This window comes from Aotus nancymaae, unplaced genomic scaffold (assembly GCF_030222135.1).
Source record: "Aotus nancymaae isolate 86718 unplaced genomic scaffold, 86718_ANA_hifiasm-v0.15.2.pri h1tg000036l, whole genome shotgun sequence".
In the NCBI taxonomy this organism is placed as follows: domain Eukaryota; kingdom Metazoa; phylum Chordata; class Mammalia; order Primates; family Aotidae; genus Aotus; species Aotus nancymaae.
Window position 1 is genome coordinate 5,066,324 of NW_026988450.1, and position 23,804 is coordinate 5,090,127.

Below are 23,804 nucleotides of genomic sequence, written 5' to 3' on the forward strand. Positions count from 1 at the left end.
AACACTTTTGTGAAAGCCAAATAGTTTGGAGCGTGACACTGTTTATTTGCCTTGTCAGGACCAAATCTTTGATATGACAGAAGTGTCAGTTTTAAGTGTCTCCAGTGTTCCCATAACAGTGGTTCTCACTGGGCGTTCTTTACTTCAAGGACAGAACAGGGATCAGGAGCTAAGTGTGGTGGCTCATACCTATCATCTCATCACTTTAGGAGGCCAAGGCAGGAGGAGCTCTTGAGGTCCAGGAGTTGACCAGCCTGGGCAACATAGGGAGACCCTGTCTCTAAAGAAAATTAAAAAAAAAAATTAGCCAGATATGGTGGTGTGGGCCTGTGGTCCCAGCTACTTGAGAGGCTGAGATGGGAGGATCACTTGAGCCCAGGTCAAGGCTGCAGTGAGCCTTGATGGCACCAGTGTGCTCTAGCCTCGGAACAGAGCAAGACACTGTCTCAAGAAATTATAATATGGTTGAACGTGGTGGCTCATGCCTGTAATCCCAGCACTTTGGGAGGTCAATGTAGGCAGATCACCCGAGGTCAGGAAGTCAGCCTGGACAACATGAAGAAACCCCATCTCTACTAAAAATGCAAAAACTAGCCGGGCGTGGTGGTGAGTGCCTGGAGTCCCAGCTAATTGGGAGGCTGAGGCATCAGAATTGCTGGAACCCAGGAGGCGGAGGCTGCAGTGAGCTGAGATTGCAACACTGCACTCCAGCCTGGGTGACAGAGCCAGATTCTGTCTCAAAAAATAATTAATTAATTAAAATAAAATAATAATAATAGTGTGTCAGGGACAATTTAGCTAAGAATTATTAAATGGAAAAGTATTACTAGATGTTTAGTCTTTTTCCCTTCGTGTACTCTCATTTGTGCAGTCTCTCAGCCCAGCTTATTGTCTAGAATATAGTATGTGCAGTATTAAGTATTTGTTCAATTGAATGTCAGTAATCTCTGGGATCTTAACCTGTTTGGGCAGAAAGACAAGGAAATTAGCTGGATGACCATCCCAGATTCTTATCTAGCTTGGCATTCTGATTTTAACATTTAACTGGATTTCACAGTCATTTGATCTTTTAAAAAGTTTAGAATGTTTTCGCGAGCCTGCCTGCCTGGAGGGCCGTCTTCCCCTGTGCGGTTCACATAACATCTGCTCCGAAGTACTTTGTGCATATGGAACTGACTACTACTGCTTCGGGGCTGGGACAGGGTTGAATGAGATAGCCATCATTTTAACAGACTGCTACAGAAAACAGCACGACAAGGGGAGTGTTGATTGGATGCTCTATCTGCCTCCCTCAGAACTGCTCGAAGTTGAATGTTTTCATTGACTTTCAAATTGTTCTTCCCCCCACCATCCTAGCACTTTATACTTTAATACCAAGGAAAGTTCATTATAGTCTGGACCTGTCTTGCATCTGTTCAAGGGAAAGAGGGGAAGTAAATGGGTGGCAGGGGGAAGAAGGACGATCTAATTGAACAGTTATTAGATGCCAGGGATTTTCTTTTTTCTTTTCTTTTTCTTTTTTTTTTTTTTTGCGACAGAGTCTGGTTCTGTCGCCCAAACTGAAGTGCAGGGGTGCGATCTTGGCTTACTGCAACCTCTGCCTCCTGAGTTCAAGCAATTCTCCTGCCTCAGCCACCAAGTAGCTGGGATAATAGGCGCTCACCACCACGCCCGGCTAATTTTTGTATTTTTAGTAGAGACGAGGTTTCACCATGTTGGCCAGATGGGTCTCGAACTCTTTACTTCAAGTGATTCACCCGCCTTGGCCTCCCAAAGTGTTGGGATTACAGATGTGAGCCACTGAGCTCGGCCTGGGATTTTCATATATTCTGTATTTTATATACTAAATATTTATTTTACACTCATTATGTGCCAGAGATTTTCACATACTTTATATAGTATTTGTCTCAATTGATCTCCAGAGGACCACTGTCATTCTAAAACCCATTTTTCATGCAAAGTAGAAGCTGTGGTTCAAATAAATGAATCTGAATTTGAATCTGAGCTTGGTTGACTTCAAAACTCAAGGAGTCTCCATTCCCTCACCCTATCTAAAGGAGTTCTGTTAACAAAAGGACCTTATTTTGTTACCGGGTGTCCTGGATACCCCCAAAAGGGCTCTTTCCTGTTCAGTGTTGTGAAGCCAATACACAAAGTGAAAAGTGTCAAGCAGTGCAGGCTTCATTCAAAGGCCAAGGAATTAGAGAAATGGGAGTGTAGCTTGCAAATCAATTTCTCAGTTTCTGAGAACCAGGAAATTACAAATACAGGATATCTTCACTGAAGGGGTGGGCATTAAGAGCAAGGGGAGGAATATGCATGCTTTTCTTGGGAAGCAATGGAGATTTTCCTGGAACAGGGAGCTGCCTGTTTTATGTCCTTTCTTGGTCTTTTCGGGTCATTGTCATGGTGATTGTCAGCTGTCACAGTGCTAGTGGAAGTGTCATTTAGCAGAGGGATTGGATTATAATGAAGCTAGAGGTTCTTCAGCGGTTGAGTAAGGGGTCATATTGGGCTTCACCAGCTTCAGCCAGTTTAGTTCTAAGAAGGAACTAATGATCACAGGCATCCTGCCTCCTAAAAATAAGCAGAGTTAAAGCTGAGTAGGAATATAGCTACGTCATGTACGCATTACACTGGGCAACAAAAGCAGAGAGGAAGCCCAGCTAAGCCACCCAGGCTCTACAATGGGTGACAGTTTTATAGTATTATGGAAAAGACTCTCTGTCTCATTTGTTCCATGTTTACAGAACTCCAGATTTACTTTCAGGAATCAAAGCACCAAGGAAAGATTCAACTTACTTCAGAGATTTTGAAAACGGAGTTAAGGCATCATTTCTCCTGCCTCTCACTCCTGTATCTTTTTTCTTAGCTGCTCCCTAACTCTGTTGGGTATAGGTGATCTGGGTTCGTGACAATGGATGGAAAATGAAAAAAGGATGCCAAACAATAGCAACTTTCAAGGGCAGCAGGAATGCCATTTTTAGTAGTCAGTTTCTGCATCTCCTGTGCAATGATTGCTGCTGGCCAGGATCACCCAGCCAGGAGGGTAAATTGGGAATGTGTTTCTGTCTCCTGCCCAGAAGGTGCCCGTTGTCTTCATGATGGTCCTTGACACCCTGGAGCATCCCCCACCCCGGCACTGCAGTGTCCCAGTTAGGCTTACTCAGTGTGGCTGGCACCCTTCATCCCAAATTATTCCTCTCTGCTCAGCTACAGAATTATCATTTCTATTTCCAACTGGCAACAGCTTGTCATCCATCAGAGATACATTTCCATCTAAACAAAGCTCTTATCTTGCCAGTCCTTTGCATAAAAATGTTCAGTGTTTTCCTGTTGTAGTTAGAATGATCCCAAACTCCTTGCACGGCCTATGAAACCTGTGATCTGGCCCAACTCCCTGATTTCATGTCCCATTACTCCTCTCCTACTCATGGGACCCAGACACCATTCTTGCCTTTCTGAGACACTCCAAATGCATTTTCATTCTCATTCGCGGTAACCTGCTTCTTTCCCATCGTGCAGGGTGCTGCTCATTTAGAATCTCAGAGGGGCCTCTGCTGACCCTTCAACCTTGAATAGCTTCCTCCCCACCCACAGAGGCCTCACTTTTATCATCACCTTTTCTATTTTTTCAAAGAAAGTTTCACAGTTAGAAATCATGCTTTAGATGGATTTGTTCATTTAGTTTTCTGACTCTCTCCACTGAAACATCAGTTCCATTTGCCAGGGGCCATCTCTACGTGTTTTTCACTATACTCCTTGTGAGTAGAACAGTGTGTACTCAATAAATGTTGTTCAAATGAAGGCAATGTATGAGCACTAAGCATTGGCTGGCCATCAAAGCGGAATTCTAGCTACTATGGGAAGCAGGTAAAGGAAAATGGGAGGCAGGAGATAGGGGTCAGGTCCTACACTCTCCCTAAGATTCCAACTGGCAACAACTTGTCACCCATCAGAGATGTATTTCCACCTAAACAAAGCCAGTGCTTCTGAATACGGATGTTTCTGCATATCAGTCTGTCTTCCCTAATGCACAAACTCGCCCCAACCCCCAGGCTGGGGACACAGATTTGAGCAGGACTGCTATCTGTTTGTGGGTGGACTGGCAATAAAGCTTTTCTTTTTTCGAAGACCGGGCACCACAGGATTGGCTCCTGTGCACATCTGGTAGTGAGTTCTTTTGCTTGGTAGCAGTATCACCATGCGTGCCCCAGCCCCAGGCTCCATGGCAGCAGGAGTTCTGCTCAGGGATTCTCATAGCAAGGGGCCATTTAAGTGGCCTGTGCACAGGGCATGTATTTAAAAGTGTAAGCCCACACCAATAGGGCAGGAACGAACAAGAGGCACTCCCATTGTGTGTGTGATGGACACAATATCTGGGCACCGGGAAGCCCTGTCTGTGGGGCTATGGATGACCCACCACTGCAGGTTCCTCTTCCAGGATGCTGGAAGCCTGCAGTTACCCTGATTGTGCCTGGGAGTCATGCTCAGGTTCTAACTCTGTGATCCTTAGTCTCTGCCCCAAATGTGAGGTCAGCCATATCATTCCTTCCTTCCTTCCTTCCCTCCTTCCTTCCTCTCTCTCTCTCTCTTTTTTTTTTTTTTTTTGATGTAGTCTTGCTCTGTCACCCAGGCTGGAGTGGAGTGGTGTCATCTCGGCTCACTGCAACCTCCGCCTGCCAGGTTCAAGCAATTCTCCTTCCTCAGCCTCCTTAGTAGCTGGGACTACAGGTGCACACCACCATGCCTGGCTAATTTTATATATTTTTAGTAGAGATGGGGTTTCACGATGCTGACCAGGCTGGTCTTGAACTCCTAACCTCGTGATCCACCTGCCTCGGCCTCCCAAAGTGTTGAGATTACAGGCGTGAGCCACCGCACCCGGCCTCCTTCCTTCCTTCTTTCCTCCCTCCCTTCCTTCCTCCCTCTCTTCCTTTCTTCCTTCCTTTCTCCCTCCCTCCCTCCCTTCCTTCCTTCCCCCTCCCTCCCTTCCTTCTTCCCTCCCTTCCTTCCCTTCCTTCCTTCCTCCCTCCCTTCCTTCCTTCCTCCCTCCCTCCCTCCCTTCCTTCCTCCCTTCCTCCCTCCCTCCTTCCCTCTCTCCCTCTCTCTTTCTTTCTTTTCCATTTTCTCTCTCTCCTTCTTTCTTTTTCTCTCTCTTTCTTTTCTTTTCTTTCTTTCCTTTACTTACTCACTCTGTCTCTCTCAGGCTGGAGTGCAGTGGTGTGATCACATCTCACTGCAACTTCAATCTTCTGGGCTCAAGTGATCCTCCAGTTTCAGCCTCTTGAGTAGCTGGGACTACAGTGCCACCACGCCCAGCTAGTTTTCACTCTTTGTAGAGGTGGGGTCTCACTATGTTGCCTAGGCTGATGTCAAACTCCTGGGCTCAAGTAATCCTCCTGCCTTGGCCTCCCAAAGTGCTGGGATTATAGGTGTGAGCCCAGTCATGCCATTTCTTCCTGTGTTCCTCTCGATACTTTTTGCTACTAAATTTCCTTGCAATTAAATCCTAAATTTCTATCCTGTAGAATGCCCGCCTCATGGTAAACAAATGCCTCTGTTTTTACCAACTCTTTGTAGAATCTTTGCTCCTCACCTCTGTGCCGTAAGTAAAACCCCGCTGTGGAGCTACGGTCCCTATACCTCGCTCAGGAACATCATTCACTGTGGTTCAGTGGGACTGCTGATATTCTCCCAGAGTGGACTATAGCCCAGGCTTTCACAAACTTTCCTTTATTTTTTCAGCTGAGAAGTAGAGAGACGTGGAGACGTAGAGGTTGAAGACAAGCAGGCTCTGATGTATGTGGCAAATCATGTGACAGGGTCTGTGTGAGTCTGACACGTGGACACCAAACAGCTATGAGGAAGGGGTCAGAGAGCAGCTGACCTCAGGACAAATGCCAATGTGCTGCAAGCTTGACTTATTTTCATTTTTCCTTTTTTTGTCAATTAATTTTATAAAGTTCCTAGGGATGGCTTCAGTATAAACTACCGAAGCCCTTTTGCTTCTGTAAACCTAACCAGGTTTATCAGGATGTGCAGGGTGCTGACCTGCTTCCAACCAGGACATGAGTGATTTGCGTTCCAGCGCATCATGTTCCAGGCATGGTGCCTAATGCATTGTATTATTTTATTTAACCTTACAACACTTTTTTGTAGTACTGTTATAGGATTGACAGGTTCATACGCCTGCTGCACATGAACAGATCAATACATTGAGACAGAAGACTTTGCAGCAGAGAACAAGTTTAATGATCGCAGGATATCGAAGAGGAGATGGGAAGAGACCCCCAAATCCATCTCCTGGAAGAGTTCTAGGCTGGGGTTTTTAAGTAAATCACAGAGGGAGAGGAACTGGAGAACTGGAGTTTTTGATTGTTTGGGGGAGGGGGATGAAATCACCAGTATGTGAAAATTGCTTTCTTTTTTTTTTTTGAGACAGAGTCTCATTCTGTCACCAGAATCTCGGCTCACCGCAACTTTTGCCTCCTGGGTTCATGTAATTCTTCTGCCTCAGCGTCCCAAGTAGCTGAGACCACAGGCGAGTGCCACCACGCCCAGCTAATTTTTGTATTTTTAGTAGAGACGAGGTTTCACCATGTTGGCCAGGATAGTCTCGATCTATTGACCTCGTGATCCACCCGCCTCGGCTTCCCAAAGTGCTGGGATTACAGGCGTGAGCCACGCGCCTGCACAGGAAATTGCATTCTTGGGTGAGTCAGCTCCTTAGGTGCTTCTGAGCATCTGAGTCAGGAGTTGCATTCTCAAAGGGAAAAGTTAACATTTCAATGTTCAAGTTGTTATCTACAGAGCAGTTAAGGGGAGCTATAATCTTGTGACAGGGTCTGTGTGACTTTGGGGTAATGGGCACCAAATGATTGTGAGGAAGGGGTCAGAGAGCAGGTGACCTCATGATGAATGCTGATGTGCTGCAAGCTTCGCTTATTTTCGTTTTTCCTTTATTCACCGATTAATTTTATAAAGTTCCTAGGGATGGCTTCAGTACAAACTACTGATGTCCCCTTTAAAGATGAAGAAACCAAGGCTTAGAAAAGTTAAATAATTTACCAGAGACTCATGCTCTTCCTTTGAAGTAATAAATACAAATACTTATGTTTTCACAAAACATTGTGGAAGACTATTTTCATGAGGATAACATGCCCTTTGAAACATGCCACTTTTAAATCTGAGTCATCTTAATCATTTTTTTTTTTTTGAGACAGAGTCTCATTCTGTCACCAGGCTGGAGTGCAGTGGTGTGACCTCGGCTCACTGCAACCTCTGCCTACCAGTTTCAAGAGATTCTTCTGCCTTAGCCTCCTGAGTAGCTGGACTACAGGCACGTGCCATCCCACCCAGCTGATTTTTTGTATTTTTAGTAGAGACAAGGTTTCACCATGTTGGCCCGGATGGTCTCGATCTATTGACCTCGTGATCCACCCACCTAAGCCTCCCAAAGTGCTGGGATTACAGGCATGAGCCACCACTCCTGGCCTATCTTATACCTTAAAAACAATAGGAAAAGTGGAACGCATTGCCCAATATTTCCCAGAGGTTTTGTAGATTTGGCATGAGGCCTCCTGGCAATAGTTAAATGACACCTTTTGACAATTCTGTGGCCACAACAGGCTGAGCACTAAAACTGATGGGATAGTGACCAAGATGACGTTTTTCATCAGAAGCCCTTTCCTCTCTTTCCTGCCATTACAGGAGTCTCGTTATTTTATCCACTGTCCTCCTTAATGTCCTATCAGAGTCTGATATCTGAAGAGAATTGGGGCTTAGTCATACTGGGGTGTAGATGCCTGATAACAGCTGACTGTATTTACTTGACAGAGAAGGAAGCACAGCTTCAGGTGGGAAGATACAGATCCTGTTTTCTGTGGCTCTTGGAGAAGCTCAGCATCTATTAACGCAGGCGGCCTCTATTTCTGCATGTTGGAAAAATCATCTGAACAGTTGGATGTTGTCGGATTGTTGCAGTGGTGTCAATCATCTGATTTTTTTTTTTTTTTGAGACAGGGTCTCACTCTGTTGCCCAGGTTGGAGTGCAGTGCTGCGGTCAGAGCTCACTGCAGCCTTGATCTTGCAGGCTCGAGCGATCCTCTCACCTCAGCTTCCCCAGTAGCTGGGACTACAAGCACGCACCACCATGCCCAGCTAATTTTTGTAATGATCAGATCTTGCTGTGTTGCCCAGGCTGGTCTTGAACTCCTGGGCTCAGGTGATCTGCCCATCTCAACTTCCCAGAGTGCTGGGATTACAGATGCGAGCCACCGCACCTGGCACTAGACGTTACATTTTTAAACTCAACTTTTTATTTTCAAATATTTTTGTGTTTGTTTCTGTTGTTGCTGCTGTTTGTTTTTGAGACAGGGTCTTGCTCTGTTACCCAGGCTGCAGTGCAGTAGCACAATCAGAGCTCAATGCAGCCTCAACCTTCTGGGCTCAGGCAATTCTCCCACCTGTTTCCCAAGTAGCTGGGACTACGGGCGCACATCACACCCGGCTAACTTTCAATTTTGTTGTAGAGACAGCGTCTTCTTTTGTCGCCTAGGCTGGTCTTGAACTTCTGGACCCAAGTGATCATCCCGCTTTGGCCTCCCAAAGTGTTGGGATCACAGGCATGAGCTACTGTGCCTGGTCAAATATTTTCATATTTACAGAAAAGTTGCAAAGATAGTACAGAGACTTTTCATAGACCCTTCAACAGTTTTCCCTAAAGTTACACCTTATACCACACCTTCTTTGTTCATCAGTATCTACTGAGAGCTTAGACTCAGCGCTTACTATACATGAGGAGTAATCCTCAAAATCACACTGCAAACTCTGTCGTGTTATATCTGTTCCTTGGCTCTCGTTGGTCGTGTTACTTCAGTACCTGATCTGTCTTTTAAATTAGGTAGACTCTAGGGTAAGTTCTTCTGGCTTTGGAATTAGAAGGCTTGAATTTAAGTCTTGACTCTGCCATTTACCAATTGCTTGACCCACATTTTTTCTGTAATGTTCACCCTGCCAACCCGGGAGACCTGGTTTGAGACTCTGTCCGGCATTGGCTCTGAAGGAGGATGGCCGTGTCAATCTCATTTCTCCGTCTTCCCAGTGTTTTGTAAAGAGTCAGAACTTAGAAAGCATTCAACAGGCAGGGGGCGCACTGACTGAGTGATTAAACAAGGTAATGTCTAGCCGGGCTCGGTGGCTCATGCCTGTAATCCCAGCACTTTGGGAGGCCGAGGTGGGTGGATCACCTGAGGTCAGGAGTTCGAGACCAGTCCTACCAACATGGTGAAACCACATCTCTACTAAAATACAAAAAAAATTAGCTGGGCATAGTGGAGGGCACCTGTAATCTCAGCTACTCGGGAGGCTGAGGTGGGAGAATCGCTTGATCCTGGGAGGTGGAGGTTACAGTGAGCCAAGATCGCACCACCGCACTGAAGCCTGGGTAACAAGAGTAAGATTCTGTCTCAAAAAAACAGAAACAAAAACACCAAACAAGGTAATGTTTAAACAAGGTAAACAAGGCAATACATTAACATTGGCATGCAAATGTTAGGAGTTTTAACTGCTCTTATGTAAAACTCACACGATCTGTGTGTGTTGCTGATGTTAGTCATGCACTGACTGTCCCATGATTTGTGTCCATGGACCACTTCCTGTTTGTTCATGATGAAGTCTGAACCGAGTGAGTGCCTGAAAAGTGGTAGACGTGAACTGCTTTTTCATCCTATTAAGCTGTGTTTAAAAAATGCTAGGTACATTTAAAAAATGCTGGGCAAAGTGGTAGCTTATTACTTTTGCTAATAAATATTTTCTGATAGTTTATGTGGACTCAAAAGACGGTGTTGCTTTTATTTCCGACTTTCACTTACTAGAGTGCTGATGTCTGTTTTTGTTATATATTGTTTTCTTTATTTCATTTCATGCAGAAAGTAAATGTGTATAAGTCATGCATCTGCATTTTGTTATTTATCTCTGGAAGGCGAAAATATCTTCTAACTCTTGCCTTTCACCTGTAATGAGTTCTGTGTTCCATTTTGATTTGATTTTCTTTCAGTTCTGCTACACCAATAGACAAAGCTTGAAATATTATATTTAGGATCACTTTGCTGGAAGAGAAGACTAAACGTTTCATTTAGTGCTACAGCCCCAGGAGGCTGTATTCCATGTCACTATTTCCATGCTCTGACAGCTGGGTGCAGTCACCTCCTGTTATTAGTAAATTTCATGAATTTGCTGGTTCTGGGGAGGACGAGAAAGGTGTAAATATTTGAGTATTCCCTGCACGTAGCAATCTCACAGTGTCACATCTGTCTACTACCTCTATGAGACAGTCCATTTGCATAGAGAATAAGTGTCCCAGGAAATAAAGCTATCAGGAGTGTCGAATTGGAACATAAGAATGATATTCTGGGCTTAAAAAGCATATATAAGACTGGAGTTCATTGATACATAACCCCGAAGATTGCTCTGAATGACAATCATGTTGTTACGCCGGTAGAGAATTGTGAAGTTTTAGAACTGGAAGTTCCATTTTTTTAAACCTTATTTTATACATGAAGAAATGGAGGCCAGAAGGGCCCAGAGCCTGTGAAATTCAGGCAGCCAGTGGGAGACTGAGACCACGCAGATATAGAGATACAGGCTTTGACATCTGCCGCCCGGCTTTCGCTTGACGAGGGATGCTTTTCAGCCATTGTTGATTATTCAGCTTGGGGGTTATTCAGAGCTACTGCTTATATGCCTTAGTCCTGCTTCTGTCTCTATTTTAGTAAATCTACTAATTGTACCTGATAGCTCTGTACCTGGGAGGAGGTGAATCCTCAGCTAGCCAATTTTGTGCTTTAGAGGGGATTTGGCAAAGATTCAGTGGGAAGGAGTTTTTTTAAAGATAAGTAACTTTTTTTCTTTTTTTTGCCAGTCCCTGTGGGTCACTCCTGTAATCTCTGCACTTTGGGAGGCCAAAGCAGGTGGATCACCTGAAGTTAGGAGTTCGAGACCAGCCTGGCCAACATGATGAAACCCCATCTCTACTAAAAATACAAAAAATAGCCGGGCATGGTGGTGGGAGCCTGTAATCCCAGCTACTCGGGAGTCTGAGACATGACAGTTCCTTGAATCCAAGAGGCGGAGGTTGCAGTGAACTGAGATTGAGCCACTGCACTCCAGCTTGGGCAACAGAGCGGGACTCCATCTCAAAACAAACAAACAAACAAATAAACAAAGATAAGAAAACTTTTTACAGGATTCTGTTGTTTTCGTCTATGACTCCATGGTTTCCTCTTAAGGTGATTAAAAAGATTTTAATTCACTGGGGCACAGTGGCTCATGTCCTTGTAATCTCGGCACTTTGGGAGGCCAAGCTGGGAGAAATCACTTGAGCTCAATAGTTTGAAACCAGCCTGGGCAACATAGTGAGACCTCATCTGCATTTTACAAACAAGCAAAAAATTAAAATAAAAAAATTTTTAATGTATTTGTATCCCTTCTTTATTATATCAACATAGGTATATATTAATATGGAAATCTTCTTCCAGAAAGTGCTATCTATTAATGTGCTTCATCCTATGAAATAAACAAAAAATAAAAATAAATAATGGTACTTTGCCATCTGGTTTGGTAGTCATACATGGATTTGTAATAAACAAAAGCATATCAGTTGCTTGGAGTAAATAACGCACTGTTTGTAGTAAAACTAGAAGCAAGTTGAAATTAGAGACAGATTAGAGACCATCGTGGCTAGTGGCAGAGGTTGGATTAATGAAGAGGAGAGAGGTTTTAGAATGCAGCAGGAAAATGTTTCTGTAAGTTGAATAAAACTGTTTAAATTTTATTATGTATGTACAGTGAGGCAACTACAGCAGTGTTTTCCAGTTTTGTGTAAGACATTTGTTTTTGTCTTTGTTTCTTTGAGATGAAGTCTCGCTCTGTCAACCAGGCTGGAGTGCAGTGGCGTGATCTTGGCTCATTGCAACCTCTGTCTCCCGGGTTCAAGCAATTCTCCTGCCTCAGCCTCATGAGTAGCTGGGATTATAGGTGTGCCACCACACCCGACTAATTTTTTTGTATTTTTAGTAGAGACAGGGTTTCACCATGTTGGCCAGGCTGGTCTTGAACTCCTGACCTCGTGATCTGCCTGCCTCAGCCTCCCAAAGTGCTGGGATTACAGGCATGAGCCACTGAGCCTGACCTGTGTAAGACAGCTTTTAAAAGAGTTGCATAGGATTACTTGGTATTCATCATTAAATTGTCATTGTCTGAATCCTCACAGATGAAATCATTTCAGAATTTCCTTCTTTCTTGGGTTTTTAAAAAAAGACTAGAAAAATAATGCAGCTTTTTTTTGAAAATGAAAGGCAGAAAGAGAAATACTGAGTAGGTGAGGGAAGGGAAGGACAAAGGAGAGAAAGAAATTTTGCAGAGGATTATGTTTAAAAAACAGCCAGAGATGACAAAATCACTGCTCGTACAAAGTTTTTACCATCTTGATGTCTGCAGACATTACAACATAATGATGAAAAAAAAGTGTTTCTTCCGCAGTTCTCTTTCTCTAGCATCAGTGTTTGTTTCCTTCTCTGCTTCATTATTGCCTCCATCTTTAAAAAAACAACCAACCAAACTTCTCTGGACACAACCTCTTTCTCCAGCTATCATTCTTTGCAGCAAAATTACTGAAGAGTTGCCTTCTTACTGTCTCCAGTTCCTTTTCTGCTATTTTCCCCTGAATCACTTGAAAACGGCCTCCCTCACTCCCCACCCCAGTGGCTGTCCCTATCCCATGCAGCTGGCCCCCTCTCCTCGTTGAGGCCTTTCTTCACCTGGCTTTCCAGGACCTGGTGCCCTCCCTCCTCTTACCTCTCCCGATGTTCTTCATCACCCGACCTTGGACCTTGTCTCTGTCTACACCCAGGCTCATGGAATGAAACACCAAATACGTGGTGGCCACTCCCAGATCTTGATTTTCAGCTCAGACCTCTCCTTTAACCTCTAAATCACATATCCAGGTTTCTACATAAAAATCTCCAAAATAGATCCAAACCACACTCTTGATTCTCCAAATTCTCCCCCATCTAGCTATTGGCAACGTGATCTGCCAGTTGGCTGAGCCCCAAATTTCATGTTATCCTTGAGGCTTTTCTTTTACTTTCACACCCCAAATTTAATAATCGGGATGCTGTCTTGCCTCTCCCTTCAACATTTCCATAATCTGATGACTTCTCACCCCTGCACTCCTATGTTCTAAGGAGCGAATTCCTGTGTCCTAAGCCTCCATCATTTCTTAGGTTATTTCAGCAGGTGCTTCACTGCTCTGCCTGTCGGCTCTGTTGCCTCACCTCTGCCTTCACAGTCTACACAGCAACCTCAGTGTCTTTTGACAGCTGACTTCTAATCATGCGATTCTCTTCTCAAACCCTCCAACATGCTGCCTCCTGTTCCTAGTTTCCCTCTCCTGGCTGCCTGGGTGCTCCCTGACCACTGGCCGTATTTCCCCTGGGTGCCGTAGCACAGCTCCTGCTCTGCAGCCGGGATTGCTTTTCCCTGGTGTGTCCTCATGACACCCTCACTCAGGGCTTCCTAGTGTTCATTCAGAGGCCACCTTGGCAACTAAACCCTTCTCAGACCTTCCCAGCTGATGCTGCAGTGCATGTGGCCCGTGGCACTGGCTCGTCCATAGTTTATTTATCCTCATCTCACAGCGCACTGTTTATGTTATCCATTTTGTGTTACCCATCTTCATGTTTATTACCTGTTCTTCTCCTGCAAGGTAATGGGGCAGGGATTCTTGCCTGTTTTGTTCTCTGTCTCAGGCTCCATGTCTAGAGCAGACCCTGCCACCCAGCAGACCCGGGAATGTTTGTTCGTGGACGTGTGAATGGACATTGGGCCTTAGAAACTTAATCCTGCTTCTGTAACCCAAGGAAGGTAACTGGACCCTTGGGACCAAGTTTGTTGATTTGTAAAATGAAAACAGTAAGAGTCTTCATAGTCTTACATGTTGTTTTGAGGGACAAATTATATAGTTACTAAGTTCTTCACAAATTATAGTTGAATTTTTAAAATTATTTATTTATTTTCATTTTTTTTGGAGTTAGGGTCTTGCTCTGTCCCCCAGGCTAGAATGCTGTGGTGTGATCGTCGTTCATGGCTGCTTTGACCTCCTGGGCTCAAGCAATCCTCCTCTTGAATCTTCTTTCAAATGCATTTGTTTTTTTGAGACAGAGTCTCGCTCTGTAGCCCAGGCTAGAGGGCAGTGGCGCAATCTTGGCTCACCACAAACTCTGCCTCCCAGGTTCAAGTCATTCTCCTGCCTCAGCCTCCTGAGTAGCTGGGATTCCAGACATGCGCCACCATGCCTGGCTAATTTTTGTATTTTTAGTAGAGACTGTTTCACCATGTTGGTCAGGCTGGTCTCGAACTCCTGACCTCAGGTGATCTGCCTGCCTCAGTCTCCCAAAGTGCTGGGATTACAGGCTGGGATTATCTTAGTACTTATAATGACCTTAGTATCGTAATATATTAGTATAACATAATATTAAGATCTCAGTAACTATAATTGTAGTTGAAATATCTCAAGTCATTTTTCCTAAAAGTTCTATTCAAAACATTTTAATACAATCATTTATAAGTTTTATTTTTCTATTGTTAGCACACTTTTTGCTGTCATTATTCATAGTTAAGAAGTGTACTATTTGATCTCTAGAAATGCTGGTATCTAGAAATGCCAAGGTTGCTTTGGGCTAAATATATTTTCTATATCCTTTTATAGCCATTATAAAGGTAATTTTTAGAAAATTAATTGCTTTTTGATGTTTACCATTAAGTGGAAAAAACTAAGCATCATAATTCTAGGTGTTTTTCCCTGGACTGCTAAGATTTCATCACAGCTTTGGACTTCAAAAATAAATTACTAATAATTTGCTTAATGGTATACATGTCATTTAATACTTTAATTGGCAGTTAGTAATATATTGACATTTAATGCAACTACTCATATTCATCTTAGCTCAGATTTTTAAAGAATGACTATGAATAATAATACAGGTGTTTCGGGGCATAGTGCTGTAATAGTGCATAAGTCCAAAATGTATTGCTCACATTTTAAAACAATTTGCCTTGTTCATATTTTTGTATGCTTTGGCTTATCCTGCAAACACCATGTCTGAAGCTGAAGGCAGATTCCTCTGAACTGCTCCTTTTCCTGATCTTCATCCAGGGTCTCATCACAGCTGCTTGCCAGGGTGATCTCCTGGGGGCGATCCTCCTCTCTTTCCACCCTGAGGACACCTGATAAAGAAGATTGATATTTGTCATCCAAATATCTCTTACATTTATTCCTATTACCTTAGATTAATACAAATTGTCATTTCCTATAAAAACTAGTTTGAAAATGAGTCTCTAGGCTGGGCATGGTGGCTCACGCCTGTAATCCTTATGCCAGAATCCTCAGGGCTGATCATCTGAGGTCAGGAGTTCAAAACCAGCCTGGCCAACCGGGTGAAACCCTATCTCTACTACAAATACAAAAAAATTAGCCAGGCGTGATGGTGCACGGCTGTAATCCCAGCTACTCCAGAGGCTGAGGCAGGAGAATCTCTTGAATCTGGGAGGTGGAAGTTGCAGTGAGCCGAGATCACACTACTGTACTCCAGTCTGGATGACAGAGCAAAACTGTGACTCAAAAAAAAAAAAAAAGAAAAAGAAAAAAGATGAGCCTCTACTTTGGCCCCTTGCAGTCTACTTACCATCCAGCCAGTGATCTGTGTGTTTCAGACTAGTCAGTTTCTCTGTTGCCAGCCTGTTCCAGGCTACCTCCTTAGCATAGTGTGTACCATCTGATGTCCAATTCTGCTGGATGTGGAGCCAAGGGAAAGGGCCTTGTCCAGCGCAGAGAAATCTCCCTGGGCCATCCCTAGGGGGCGCCAGCTGGTCAGTAAGAAAGCAATTATTCACAAAGAGCAAGTGACCTGGGAAAGGGGTGAGTCAGGTGGAGGGTGGGGCTGCACAAACCAGACAGGATGAATGAAAAAGCTATATAGGATGGTGCTATAAATCAAGAGGCAAGAAGGAGGGACTCCTGATGACATGTGGGTCCCTTAACCATTTCCTTTTTGGGGGAAATGTTCAATTTATAATGAGGGAAAGGGTTGCACAGAGATCATGCTCCTCTTTCTGTCTAGACAAATGAGGTAAGTGTCCTCCCTGAAGCCTAGGTACCAGCTTTCCAGTGCTACTTATTTTAATTTTTAATTTTTTTTTTTGAGACGGAGTCTTGCTCTGTTACCCAGGCTGGAGTGCAGTGGCGGGATCTCAGTTCGCTGCAAACTTTATATCCCTGGCTGAAGAGATTCTCTTGTTTCAGCCTCCCGAGTAGCTGGGATTCAGGAGCATGTCACCACAGCCAGTTAGTTTTTGCAATTTTAGTAGAGATGGGGTTTCACCATGTTGTCCAGGCTGGTCTTGAACTCCTGACCTCATGATCCACCCACGTTGGCCTCCCAAAGTGCTGGGATTACAGGCATGAGCCACTACACCTCCAGTGCTACTTAAACCAAATCCAACCTGCACAGACTTTCACCTTTTTGTGAGCCGTTTTCTCTGCCTTGAAGTATTTTACTCAAGGCTTGCAGAGTTACTTCCTACTGACCAAAGCTCAAGCCTGAGACTTTCTGTGAAGGACTTTCTGCACCTCTCCCTCAATGCTTTATTTTTCAAAATAGAATAAAGCACCCATTCTCCTGGGAATGAGGTCACATCTTTGCCATAGGCCTGTTCTATGATTCTTCACCTTGCAGTGTAGCTTACTTTCTACAGACAGTTTTGAAACTGTCCCTGTAAATTTTATAAAATTAATCAGGGGAGAATGGAGACGAGAAATGAAAACAAACTCAGTTTGCAACACATCAGCATTCATCATGAGGCTGGCTGCTCTCTGACTGTTTCCTTATAGCTGTTTAGGGCCCATTGCCCCAGAATCATGCAGACCCTGTCATAATATTATAATTCCCCTTGATTGCCCTGTAGATAACAACTTAAGCATTGTGATTTGAGATATTTCTTCAGGTCCAGCATTTTCATGAAACTAATGGTGCCAAGTGGTGTGAAAAACCCCATGAGGAGCTGACTCATCAACGAATTCGGTTTCCACATCTTGATGATATCATCCCCCTTACTGTGACCAGTCAACGACCCTCGAACTCCATGATACCTATAAAAACCCAAGCTCCGAATTCCTGGGGAGATGACTTGAGGGTTCCTCATGTCTCCTTTCTTACTGTCCTGTGATTATTAAACTCCTTCTCTGTTGCCAAACCTGCTGTCTCAGTACATTGATCTCCAACTGTGCAGCGCGCCTACAAGCCCAGGGATCCTGGAACAGCCTCGCTGCATTACTCAGTGACATCCTGGAGGCTTTTCCTCTCTATTTCCTTTCACAGTGTCTAGTACATGGTAGGCTCTCAAAAACATTTCCAGTGCATTGAAAGTGAAATATAACCTCAATTCTTTTCCTGTGAAGAGATGATAGAAAAGAGAAGAAAGTCATTGCTTCCCCAGACTTTTGTTAAAAACATGTACATTTATTTTATGCTTAAAAATTTTTTTAGATGGTTCACTTTCTTTTCCTTGCTTTTGGTGTTTTATGATTTTAAATATTATTGTAATATGACATGATCAGCCTGAAGAGACCAAGCCTTTATATTGGCAAAAAGACATCAGATTTAGCTTAACAAATATGTAGCATGTACTGGATTAAAAACTCTAATCACAAGGGTGAGGTGGGATGGGGTGGAGGTAGCAGTGACCATTGAGAAGTACACTGGATGAAAACTGGCCCTGAATTATTTGGAAAATTTGATGAGTTTCCATGTAATTGTGTTTCTGGCTGAGAGTGTAAAGTTTTAACTGTTTTAGTATGGGAGATGGTGACTTCCTCATCCCTCTGCCTCTGTTTTTTGAATTAGTCCTTCAGTCATCTAAGCATAAAGCAAATTTTTGGAACTAACTGTCCAGTCAAGATCACCCATCAGAATCTGCATTCTGCCAGGTAATATAAATAGAGTGTGTGACTGGGTGAGGAGAGTTTTGTTGTAGACTCTGCTGCCCTTTGTGGTGTAGAGATATTTCCGATTTCGTATGTGCAGGCTGTATTTTATTCTGAATAACCCAGGTTTTGCACAATGTGCAATGGAAATAGGGCAGAGGAACCTGAGAGGGTCATCTGACTTAAAATTATATGTGTTAGTGAGTTTTCTTTTTTTGAAAACATACCTTCTGAGAATAAGAAGTGATATTTTAAATTTTTCCAAAATGATGTACCTCATATATAACCTCTAAGAGATTCCTGTATAAATAAACTCAAAACATTCTACTCTGCTTAGAAAATTAGGCCATGAGTACACCATTGTATTATGTACCACCTATAAATATTCTCACTACTTCTCTGAGTGATATTCCTTTTCTTTCTCTTAATTATAAAGAAAATAAATATCTGAGCATTTCCAGCAATATGAAAGCATATACAGTAAAATTTACTTTCTGATCTTTTTGATTGATTCCCTCTCACTCCAGAACTCTAGAGGTGAATTCTATTTTCAGTCACCGTCCATCTTCCTAAAATCCTTACTGTGTGTCTTAGTTTGCTAGGGCTGCAATAACAAAATATCCCAGGCTGGCTGGCGTAAACAGCCAAACTTTCTCACCACCCTTAAAGTTCAGTGTTAGGGTGTCACAGGTTCGACTTCTCTTGAGGTCTCTGTTTGGCTTGCAGGTGTTAGCATTCACCTCTAGTGCCTCTGTGGCCTCTGTGTGTCTAAATTTCCTCGTCTTAATGAGAACACTGGTAAGATGGGATTAGGGTCCACCCTAATAGCTTCATTTAAACTTAATTACCTGCAAATCCGTCGTCTCTTGAGGACCTGGGGTTAGGGCCTCAGCATATGAACTTCGGGGAGGCACAATTCTGCCCACATGGCATAGATGCAGTATCTTTTTCTAACAGGTAGGAGTTCAATACACTTTTTTTTTCTGTGATTTGTTTTCTGCTTAACAATGTAACATATGTGATTGCAGTATTCTCTAATATGGGTAATCTGTATTTATCACATTTATTTTTTATTTTTTTGAGACTGAGTTTCACTCTGTCACCCAAGCTGGAGTGCAGTGGTGCTGTCTTGGCTCACTGCAACCTCCACCTCCCGGTTTCAAGAGATCTCCTTCCTCGGCCTCCTGAGTAGCTGGGATTACAGGCATGTGCCACCACACCCGGCTAATTTTGTATATTTAGTAGAGATGGGGTTTCTCCATTTTGGTCAGGCTGGTCTCGAACTTCTAACCTCAGGTGATCCACCCTCCTCAGCCTCCCAAAGTGCCGTTGTGCTAACTTACCCTGTGTTAGCCAGACAGATTCCATTTTGCTGAAAGCTAGATAGACTCCATCTTGACCTCCGCCTCACCCCTCCTGCCACTCCTTCCTTAAGTGGATATCTGGGTCTTGCTACTGTAAAAATACAAAAAATTAGCTGGGCATGGTGGCGCGTGCCTTTAATCCCAGCTACTCAGGAGGCTGAGGCAGGAGAATTGCCTGAACCCCGGAGGCGGAGGTTGCGGTGAGCCGAGATCGCGCCATTGCACTCCAGCCTGGGTAACAAGAGCGAAACTCTGTCTCAAAAAAAAAAAGAACTATACAAACATGTAACCTTTGTAACCATCGCCTGCTTGGCAAGCCCACTTGGCATTGTGAATGCCCCCGCTTTGATTGATTATATGACAAGTATCGAATACCCCCCCTCGGTAAGCAGCAATCATGGGAACCACTTGTGTATACCCTCCTTAAAAATCAACAATCACGAGACCCTCCTGCGTCCTAGTTACCAGCCTCCTTATCTAATTTGCTTGTTCTGTTTCTGTAAACTCTGCTCCAGCTAGGCTCCCCCTCCCCTGCCTAAATCAAGGTATAAAAGATAATCAAGCCCCTTCCTTGGGGCTGAGAGAATTTTGAGCATTAGCGTCTCTCAGTCGCCAGCTAAAAATAAAGGACTCATAATTTGAAACTCGGAGCACGGCACTGTTCCATCTAACTCGCCTGGGTATAACACTGGGATTACAGGTGTGAGCCAGCACGCCCGGCAATTTATCACATCGTTGATGAACATTTAGGTTGCTTCAAATTACTTGCTGTCATATACACTATTGCATTAAATATCCTCGGAATCATATCTATTTAACATATGTGTTTTTTTCTTTGGGAAAGATGGATAGAAATATAATTTTTGGGTTAATGTGTAGGTCATTTACATGTTTTAATGATACTGCAAAATTGTGTTCTCAAAAGGTTAAATTAATTTGAACCTGCCCCAAAACTTCATAACTGTTAACTATTACCAACTTTCAATATTATTAATTTTTAAAAAATTTATAGAGGAAAGAGATTTTGGCCGGATGTGGTAGCTTACATCTGTAATCCTAGGAGTTTGGGAGGCCGAGGCAAGTGGATCACTTGAGGTCAGGAGTTCAAGACCAGCCTGGCCAACATGGTGAAACCCCATCTCTACTAAAGGCATACACACAAAAAAGATTAACTGAAGATGGTGGTGCATGTCTGCAATCCCAGCTACTGTGGGTGGCTGAGGCATGAGAATCACTTGAAGCAGGGAGGTGGAGGTTGTAGTGAGCTGAGACTGTGCCACTGCACTCCAGCCTGGGTGACAGAGTGAGGCTCTGTCTCGGAAAAAAAAAAAGGAAAAGAAAAGAGGTTTAATTGGCTGAAGGTTCTGAAGGCTGTATAGGAAATATACCACCAGCATCTGCTTCTGGGGAGGCTTCTGGAAGCTTCCTGCTTAGCAGGCCAAGTAGGAGCTTGCATGTCGCATAGTGGGAGCAGGAGCAAGAAGGCAATAATATCGATACATTAAAACAATTTGTGCATCTGACGGGCAAAACTCACTGTTTTAATATACATTTTTCTTGTAAGGAGAGAGGTTGAATATCTTTTTTATATGTTCCACATGTAATTTAGTTGCTGTGCGTCTATAAATTGTTTATAGCAGATACCCATTTTTTATTGGGCTGTTTGTTGGTCTTTTTGTTATTCATAATAATTCTTTATATATTCTATTTGTACTTTATCTGTTTTACATTGTAAAATATTTATCTTAGAAGTGACTTATAGCTTAACCTTGTTTTTGGGTTCTTTCGACCTAGAGAGATTTTATATTTTTGTGTGATCTAATCTGTCAGTATTTTCATTTTAAATATTTGTGTGTTTGGGAATGTCATGTCTACTAACAGGCAATGGTACCATTTTCCGGTATGTTCTTTGGTATGTATTAATTAAATGTCTGTTTTCTACCACATAGTAGGTTTAGACTATACAGAAGAACTTGGAGTGAAACATGAAGGTCTGCTTTCCTCCTCCATCCCCTCACTGCACACACACACCCCTACCTCCTCGACCTGGGCAACCGCGTTCACTGCTTAGCACTCAGCATTCTAGCTCATTCTCTATGCATTTGCACATGTCTGTATATCTCATTATAAAGCCATAAATGATATTCAGATACAGGTTTGCTTATTTTACTTGCTTTTTCTATGCAATAGAATGTCTCAGAAACTTTAAATGTCAGTACAAATAAGTCTACTTTATTCTTTTTACTTTCTTGGAAACGTTAAATGTCAGTACAGATAAGTCTGCCTTGCTCCTTTTAGTGGCTAAATGTTATTGCCTAGTGCTTATCCTATAATTTATTTAAGTACTTCTGTAGGCGGGTTTTGGGGTGCAGGGGCGCGCTCAGCTTGCTCCCTGTTGAGCTCCAGGCTCTCAGTCTCTCACTCTCTTAAGAATGAGAGAGGGGACCACGTCAGGTGTGCTTGTGAATACCAGACCCCAAACAGTGTTTGCAGAAGTGATTTATTTAGGTAGAGAAAGAGAAAATGGAGAGGAAGAATGAAAAGCTTCCATGAGAGTGTGTGAAAGGGGACCCCAGAGGGGAAATCTGCCCAGACGAGGGAAACAGGGACTTTTAACCTGGGGGGAATTCCGACCTTCTCCAAGTACCCTGGCCAATGAAAAGAGTTCCCTTAAACTTCGGCTGGAGTGATTGACTTTTTTACCCTTTCCCATGCCCATGAAAATTAAACAGAAACAGTTAAATCTCCCGATGGAGAGAGATGGGAGGAGGGCATGGTGCTAGGAAGTTTTTGCCCTTGAAACTACGCCCCCTTGTGGACCTGGAAAGAGAACACATTCCCTCACTTTGACAATGATCAATACGCAGGCATTTTCAAATTGTTTTGCTATGACCACGATTTCAGAAAGTAGAAGTACTAGTTTTGTTTTCTCAGGTTGAGTCTAATTTTAATCTATCTGATACTTATTTTTGTATTCAGTGTGAGAGCAGGAGATAAGGCTCTCAGCCACGCATTGAGCAGCTTGTCTTTATCAATTTAAACTGAGATTTTCGTATACTTAAAAAATTATGATGTCTAATTAATTCTGCTTCTTGACTCATTGTTCTTATTTTTCCTGTTGCTATGTCAAGACCACACTGTTTTAATTACTGAAAAATGATAAAATGCTTGATTATCTGCTCAAGCAAGCTAATCTATATTATTTTTTTTTTCTGAAAGTATTTAGGTAATTCTTATCATTTATTTTATTTGCTAAATGGGGTAGAGATAGCTTGTCAAAAATATGGAATCTTTTACAGGTTATTTTTTACTAATAGATTAATTTGGGGGCGTCACCCTGTTAGAGTATTGAGTCTCCCACAATAACTATGTCATGTCTCGCCTTTTTTTTCCTGATCTTCTCTGATGCTTCTTCCTTCCTTCCTTCTTTTCTTCTTAATTATTTCTTTTAAGTAATTAAAAGAAACTTGCTAAACTTTCTTTTCTTTTCTTTTTTTGACAGTTTCACTCTTGTTGCCCAGGCTGGAGTGCAATGCCGTGTCATGGCAACCTCCATCTCCCAGGTTCAAACGATTCTCTTGCCTCATTTTCCTGAGTAGCTGGGATTATAGGCAGGGGCCACCACGCCTGGCTAATTTTGTATTTTTAGTAGAGATGGGGTTTCTCCCTGTTGGTCAGGCTGGTCTCAAACTCCCGACTTCAGGTGATCCGCCCTTCTCAGCCTCCCAAACTGCTGGGATTACAGGCATGAGCCACCATGCCCAGAGCATATTTTTCTTTTTATTTACCTTCCTATCTATACCATTATTTTGATATTATAAATGGAATATTTTTCTTATTAAATTTTTTTTTTTTGGACCAAGTCTCACTCTGTTGCCCAGGCTGGAGTGCAGTGGCACAATCTCAGCTCACTGCAGCCTCTGCCTCCTGGGTTCAAGCAATTCTCCTGCCTCAGCCTCCCAAGTAGCTGGGATTACAGGTGCGTGCCACCACACCCAGCTAATTTTTGTACTTTTAGTAGAGACAGGATTTCACCATGTTGGCCAGGCTGGTCTCCAGCTCCTGGCCTAAAGCGATCCACCCGTGTTGGCCTCCCAAAGTGCTGGGATTACAGGCGTGAGCCACCTCACTCAGCCATTCTTATTAAATTTTATAATTTGTTATTGCTGTTATATAGGGAAGCCATTTTCTTTGCCTATTTATCTTGCATAATTAAAAAACAGTGTTGTCCTTAAGAATTTAAAAATTTAAGAAAAAAATAAAGTTAATATTCAATTTAGAATATAGGAATAATTTGGGGTGTAATTATGTGACCTTTTGTGTAAATTACCTTCAGGGTTCTAAAAGGTTCAAATACACTTATAATAACCATAAGGTGCTTAATGGAGGAGCAACTT